General features: G+C 41.9%; 1 pseudogene across 1 annotated transcript; it reads right to left on the bottom strand.

The window, feature by feature from the left end:
* Nucleotides 1-2,982: 2,982 nt before the first annotated feature.
* On the bottom strand, nucleotides 2,983-6,714 carry LOC143852088 (uncharacterized; annotated as a pseudogene). The gene is made up of 2 exons (XR_013236673.1): nucleotides 4,456-6,714; nucleotides 2,983-3,800 (listed from the first exon to the last, which is right to left on the bottom strand). The product of XR_013236673.1 is annotated as an uncharacterized LOC143852088 (transcript).
* Nucleotides 6,715-7,546: the final 832 nt, after the last annotated feature.

Raw genomic sequence — 7,546 nt, forward strand, 5'->3', positions numbered from 1 at the left:
GTGTGAGATGATGTGGGTTAAATCTCTATTGGATGAGATTGTTATTCTTATTCGTATGCCGATGAGTATGATTTGTGGTAGCCTGGCGGACATTTATATTGCTAACAATCCAGTGTTTCATGAACAAAACACATTGAAGTTGGCTGCCACTTTATTAGAGAATTGGTTATGACGCCTCATGTGAGATGGTCAACTGCAGGCCGTATTTATGAAAGCTGTGGGTGTAGGACTTTTTTAATCTATGTGGATTAAGTTGGGCATATTCGATACCAATGCTCCCGATTGAGTGGGAGTGTTGAGATGGTATTTTGGTCTTCTATATTGTAATTAGGAGCAAATATATACTCTCACCCTTAATGTAACGGTCCCCGAACCCCAAAGCAACAATATAGATAGTCTCATTCCAGGAAGGATGTAATTTTCTTTTAGTTTTTGAGAAATTAATATAGTTTAATCCAAACGAAAAATGCAAACCAACAAAATTAACATGCTTGCTCCTAACACAGACCAAAGGTGTTTTGGTTTTGATTTTGTTTCTTGATACTATTTTTTTTTGATTAATCAGATTTATATTTGATAACTTGATAACTTACCCAAAAAAAAGTTAATTTTTTTTATGAGGGATGCTAGACTCACAGGCGCCCTTGCACAAAAAGGGGTGAAAGGGCGCCCCCATTGGTCAATTTTTATTTATGATCATAATTTTTTGTGCCATCATAAATGGGTATTGACAAATGGGGGTGCCATTTCACCCCTTTTTTCCAAGGGCGCCTGTGAGTCTAGAATCCCTCTTTTTTTATTTGTAAAATAATCTCCTTCAACTGATAAAATTGATTATAAACTATCAGTCGTAGAAAATCAGGAGTAATACATGCCTTAAAGAGTGACATGTAATGAGGCAGGATCAAGTGTTAGTATTATCAGCCAATCAATCAAGTAGTAAATAATTAATAGTAATATATGCCTATCATCAATTAGCCAAATGTTAATGATAAATATTAAAGTAAAAGTATTTTCAATATGATCTAGAAAAATATTTACAATCATGTAGAGTATGTTCAATTTTTATAAGAGTTTTTATATATGTCTTTTTTCAACTCGATTGAGGCCTCCAAAGTCCTTCTTGATCGTTGGTCCCCTTTAGCATTAGTGCCAATTAGCAGCTGTGGTTGGAACTTGTTTCAATGAAAAAAATTACCATAATGAAGGAATAGCTTTGAAAAATGAAAAGACTCAAATTCAAAGTCTATTTTTTTTTAAAAAAACAAATCGTTCTTTGCTTGAAAGACTCGAGGGTGTTTGAGCATTCATGCATGTGATAATAGGGTGCCTCCCTTGATACCACGGAATCCAGTTATTATCAACTTGAATTCCGTGGGAATCAATCAAGAGGCTTCAGTGCCAGAAAAGGGAGGCCCTGTGTCATCTCCTAATCTCATCCAGCAGCCCTCATCTCTTCCCTCAAACCAAGCCCCTAGGGCTCCTATTAACCCTTGGAAAAACCTTTTTGCTCCCCAGCCTTCGGTCCCAATTCCCACAAACCTTGACCATTTTGATCAAGAGGATATCAGTGAGGATGAAGAAAAAGTGGTTCTCAAGGATGATGATTTTGAGGAAGTTGAAGATAAGTGGAGTAATTGCTTGGTTGGATACTTCCTTGGGAGAAAACCATACTTCATTGCTCTTAAAGAATTTCTTCATAGGAAATGGAATCTAAGAGGGGATTTCAACCTTTTTGCTCTCAACAATGGGTTCTTCCTTTTTAAATTCCTCAATGGGGAGGATTACACCAAGGTTCTTGAGGCTCCTCCCACCACGTATGGTGGTAAAGTTCCGGTCCTTCAAAAATGGACCTCGGAATCAAAGATGGCGAGAATCAAGCTGACAGAGATCCCAATTTGGATTAGGTTTCCGGGTCTGCACCTAAAACTCTGAACTCGTAGAGGGCTAAGTAAAATTGCTAGCCGATTTGGGAGACCATTGTATATGGACTCCCACACAGCTGAAGGATCTCGGCTTATGCACGCTTGTGTTTGTGTTGAGGTAAGTGTAGATAAGAAGCTCCCGGACTCTATCAAAATAGAAACTCCCGCCGGGACTCATATCCAACCAGTGGAATATGATTGGAAGCTGTCCGCTTGTATAAATTGCATAGATTTTAGCCACGGGATAGTTGCAACCTCTATACTGAAAATCAGAGAAGCTACAACAAGTCTTCAAGACAAGTCTGGAAACCCAAACAAAAGGAAAATGATGATTCAAATGTCTTGGTCGCTGCCAAAGGAAAAATTACAGGTTCCAACTCTTCTTCCTTTCAGCGTGAACCGGAAAGAATGCACTCAATTGGGATGCCCATTGGCCTCAAGGTTACCCCTCCCCATCTCCCTTTTCATGGCAATCAGTTTGCTGCTCTGGATGTCCCAGACTCTGATCCGCCTCCCTCTATTGATGGCTTTCAGCATCAAGTTGTTCAAGATGAAAGCTCTCCAAATTTAGGTCAGGGACCGTGGCAAAATGTTCGTAGGAAGAAAGGCAAGTCGCCCTTCCTTGCCTTCCTCTCCCCGCCAACCTGTGGCATTCCCTCCCTCTCCAAACTATCCCTTGGGAGGAGCTTGTGATTACGCTGATCAATCTCTCTGTGTGATTAGAGCGCTGATTTCTTTTCATGAGTTCAGTTGTATGGTGTTGTATTTTCTGTTTTTCCTTATCTTTGGGTCTGTTTTCTTGTAGGGCCTTTTGCTTGTTTTGGCTTGTATTTTCCTTTGTTTTCCCCCTCTATGTTCAGGGGTTTGTTCTCGAGCTTCATGTAATCTCTTTTGTTGTCTTTTTAAATATATTTGGTCGGGGTCCTGCCTAATCCCAGCTTACCCATCCAAGAAAAAAAAAAAAAAAAAAGGAACTGGGGGGGGGGGGGAACAGTACGCGGATCATAACTCACCAACATAATACAAGTCAACACAGTCAATTTTGTGCTCACACATATCATCTTACTCTACAAATTTTCCACATAGAAATCATAGAAATCAGCAATTACAAGTTGGGTCATGTGGGTGTATTTTCCATCATGAAATTGTACCCTTTTATTATTATACCCTAATATTTTGTACTTAAAATTTTCTAGATTCAAACAAACATTTAAGACGAAAACTTGTCTCGTGACACGGCCCCCTCCATCTCTAAGATCCCCGCCTTTACAGTCTACACCAACTTGATCGGCAGTCGTTGAGGATACAATACACGCAAGTTTCGCATGAACGTAGTCATGTAGGGGCTGCACCCACCTAGAAATCATAGCATTTCAAAAGTAACACGATTGAACCTAATATGGACAATCAATCCATAGTCCATCACACATTAAATGCAATATCATCATCATTATTATCAACCTTAGACGATCTTCAGCTTCCCTTGTTGACAAAGAGCGAACTTGTACTATGGAAGGGAGCTATGTCAAACTCACTGTTGCCTTCTTACTTCCATAAGCCTTGGAGGAGAACATCGGAGTAGGATTTGCAACACTTCCTTCATGCTCGGCCTAGTAGAAGGCAATGTGCCCGTGCACATTAGCCCAACTTTCAGGACCGTGTTCATCGTGTCCAAGTGGCAAATTTCCCTAATCTCCTCATCGAGGACACAGGTGATGGAGTCGCTCTCTTGGAAGTGATGCCATACCCATTCGGCGAGGCAGGCATTCTCACCATCCCCATTGTTGGCTTCCCTTCCCGTCACCAACTCCAGTAAGACTACCCCAAAGCTATAAACATCAGCCTTCTCGCTCACTTTCCTTGTGTAGCTGTACTCTGAAATTCAAAACACAGAGATACGTATATCACTTACAGGACATGTCCAGCAAAACTATAAATGCAGTTTAGATCTAATTGCAAGATAAACTTGTCCAAATGAACAGAAAGGATCATGAACTTAGACATCACAGATGACCCAGTGAGTTGAGGTCGTGCCAAATGGAAAAATTGAGGCAGGCAAAAATCAACAGCTTAATACAGGTCAAAATGTGGCCAAAGCAGATCTTACAAGTCAAAATGAGGCCAAAGCAAATCCTAGTCGACTCAGACAATGCAGTTGAGTACTCGGTTGATACGGTCATAACTCGAGAGAGTCAAAGGAGTTTTAATTAACTTGTAGGGCAAAACCCAAAATCAGAAAAGAAAAAGACCACAACAAAAATGAGTACTGAGTCCACAATGATTCGGGGAAGTTTTTGAAACTATATTTTCTTCACATCATGATTGATCAAAGGTCTAGAATCATTAGGTGAAAAATAGTTGAAAGTAATATAAATTTTACGCCCATATTTCCCCTTAAAATGAGAGTAAAATTTGTTTTACACCGATTTTTATGTCTCAAAAGAAACCGAACCTAACAAAAACAATCGTTCCAAAAGTTTTCTCATAGTTTATAGAGATGATTTAAAGTTTTTAAGATTACTAGTCTCACCTGGTGCAATATAACCGAAAGAGCCGGCAAAGACGGACATGGTATCGGGTTCGCCATGTCTCACCAGCATCCTGGCGAGCCCGAAATCGGCGATCCTCGCCTTGAACTCTGAATCCAACAGAATATTGCTCGACTTCACGTCCCGATGAATGATCGGGGGAGTGCACGAGTGGTGCATGTAGCACAGCCCTTGAGCGGCACCAATCGCAATCTGGAACCTCGTGGGCCAATCCAACGGTCGGATTTGCTCCGAACCATTCGAACGGTTCGTCTTGTTATGAAGCCAACGGTCCAAACTACCCTTCTCCATGTACTCATAAACGAGAAGCTTGGAATCCGCTCTGGAAATACAACACAACAATTTCACAATATTTGAGTGCCGAATTTTCCCCAAAATCTCAACCTCTGCCTGGAATTCCTTCTCCAACTTCTCGTTCGAATGCCCGTTATTCCAAATCTTCTTAACGGCAACGAACTCACGTGTAGAGTTGGAGAGGGCAATTCGGTAAACTTTCCCGGACCCACCACTGCCTATCATGTTCTCCTCAGTCAAACCCCGCAAGATGTTTGACTTGTTGAAATCCAAACGGTGGAAATAGACCATCTTCCACGTGGCAAGCTCCCTGCGGTGTTTTCTTCGCCGGTCATATTTTACCGCGAAGAAGGACATTCCGATGACGATGACGAGAGAAATTAACCCGGAGAGGACGAGAATCACAACGAGAAATCGAGGTGATATTTTGCTCGTGCTTTCCGAAGAGCAGGAGCGGAGATTTACGTAGGGGTTAAATGCGCACAGGCCAGAGTTGTTGAGGAAGCTGCTATGGTACGCAGGGTTATCAAACTCGGTCGGGATTTGGCCGGTGAGCTGGTTGGATGAGAGGTTCAGATAGGCGAGTGTACGGTAGCCGAGTTCAGGCGGGATTTCGCCAGAGAGTTGGTTATATGCCAGGTCGAGGTAGTAGAGGTTGTGTACTAATCCTAACCCCGGCGGGATTCTCCCGGATAAGTGGTTGTTCCTGAGCTCCAGATCACTGAGAGATTTCCATGAATAGACCTCCGATGGAATTTGGCCGGAAAGTTGGTTTCCGAAGAGCCTGAGTCTCTGGAGATTAGAGAGGGCCGTCAAACTGCGAGGTATCTCGCCGGATAATTGATTATTGTAAAGGAACAAAGTTGTCATGTTCTGCAATTTTCCAAAATCTTCCGGTATGGTTCCATTCAGCTGGTTCATGGAGATATCAATGTGTCTCAGATTCAAAGAGTCCACCAATTGGGGGATTTCTCCCGACAATCTGTTGTAATAGAGATACACAAACATCAGTTTCTTGAGCTGAAACAAGCCACTCGGGATTTTCCCGCTCAACTGATTTATTGGAAGATCCAGCTGTTCCAGTTCCGTCAAGTTCTCAAAAGATTCCGGAATTTCTCCTATCAAATTTAAGCTTCTCATCCCGAGGAACTTCAGTTTCTTCAACTTACCGAATTCCGGCGGGATTCTCGCCGCCGTGAACGGATTATGGGCCAACCATAGATTTTCGAGATTTGCGAGGTTACTAATTTCTGCCAGCAGTGAGCCATTGAGCTCGTTATAGTGGAGGTAGAGATCAACGAGCTTCGTTAAACCGCCTATCCCAGCTGGAATTTGGCCAGAAAAGTTATTGCTGGAGAGATCAAGGTAGTTCAGAGTAGAGATCCGGTAGATGTCAGGTGGAATCTCTCCGAGAAACCAGTTCTGAGAGAGATCTAAGTTTTCGAGATTCGTGCAGTTGTAGAGAGAGATGGGAAAATTCTCAGAAAATAAATTCCAAGAGAGGTTGATTTTGGTGAGGTTTTTGAGGTCGCAGATAGACGGCGGGGTTCTTCCAGTGATGTCCATGTTGAAGAGTGAAATTCCAGCGACGGAGTCGCCAACACAGCTGATTCCTGTCCAGTTGCAGTGGGGCCCATTGGAGGTGTTCCATGAGAGGAGAGCCGTAGGATTTCCACAGTCTTGCTTGATTTTAAGTAGGATTTGCTGCTCCTCTGAAGCTTCTGTTCCTACTTGAAAATTTCCCTCAAAGGGGAAGGAAAAGAAGAAGAGGAGGAGTTTTAGATAGGTTAGAGGAAAGCGTATTTTCGACATTTGATGCACTAAAACAAGAGTATCTCCCCCTCCTCTATCTCAGAATGGAAGCCTCGCCTAACATGCTCAAGAAAATGGGAGGATGAATATAAATAGTTAAATACACTGGTGGGGGCTGTCCCATGTAATAAAAAGGGGTAGAATATATCACTTCCCCTAGAAAATGTGTTTCACAGTCTCTGCTTCTCGATTTTGATTACGCGTCTTAATTTGGGACTAACTATTTTGGGTATGTGGAAATCTACACAGAAAAGAACAAGTGGAAATCTGTGGAAAGGTGACCATGTGGAAATCTACACATAAAAGAACATGTGGAAATCTGTGGAAAGGTGACCATGTGGAAATCTACACGTAAAAAACATGTGGAAAGGTGACCATGTGGAAATCTACACATAAAAGAACATGTGGAAATCTGTGGAAAGGTGACCATGTGGAAATCTACACGTAAAAGAACATGTGGAAAGGTGACCATGTGGAAATCTACACATAAAAGAACATGTGGAAAGGTGACCATGTGGAAATCTACACGTAAAAGAACAATTATTGAACAAGTTGTGGGAATCTGCACATAAAACAAAAACTGCCATTAAGACGGTGGCTACGATTTTTTTTTTTTTTCATCATAAATTACAGCGATTGGGCATTAATGTTACTGTACGACCCACACCATAGGATGATCCAACGCCATTCATTTGATGACCCAAAATATCATTTCCATAGGATGATCCTAGCCCTCCGATCTATAGAGGATCATCCAGTTGGATAGAGAGGTTTACTAGTGTTGTACCAGCTGTAGACTAGAAAGATAGATTTTATATCCAATGTAACCTCAGGAAGAGACCCACTTCTTCAGTTCCACGGATATGGCAACCGTTCTTTCAAAGTGAATTTCTCTATAGCTTAAGTTTGCCCCCTTTTCTTCCTTCCTTGGGACACACCCAGCTGTGTATTTATGATTTGCTTTTT

Source organism: Tasmannia lanceolata, unplaced genomic scaffold, assembly GCF_043159265.1.
Source record: "Tasmannia lanceolata isolate RefF3 unplaced genomic scaffold, GAP_Taslan_0.1 ptg000003l, whole genome shotgun sequence".
Taxonomy (NCBI): Eukaryota; Viridiplantae; Streptophyta; class Magnoliopsida; order Canellales; family Winteraceae; genus Tasmannia; species Tasmannia lanceolata.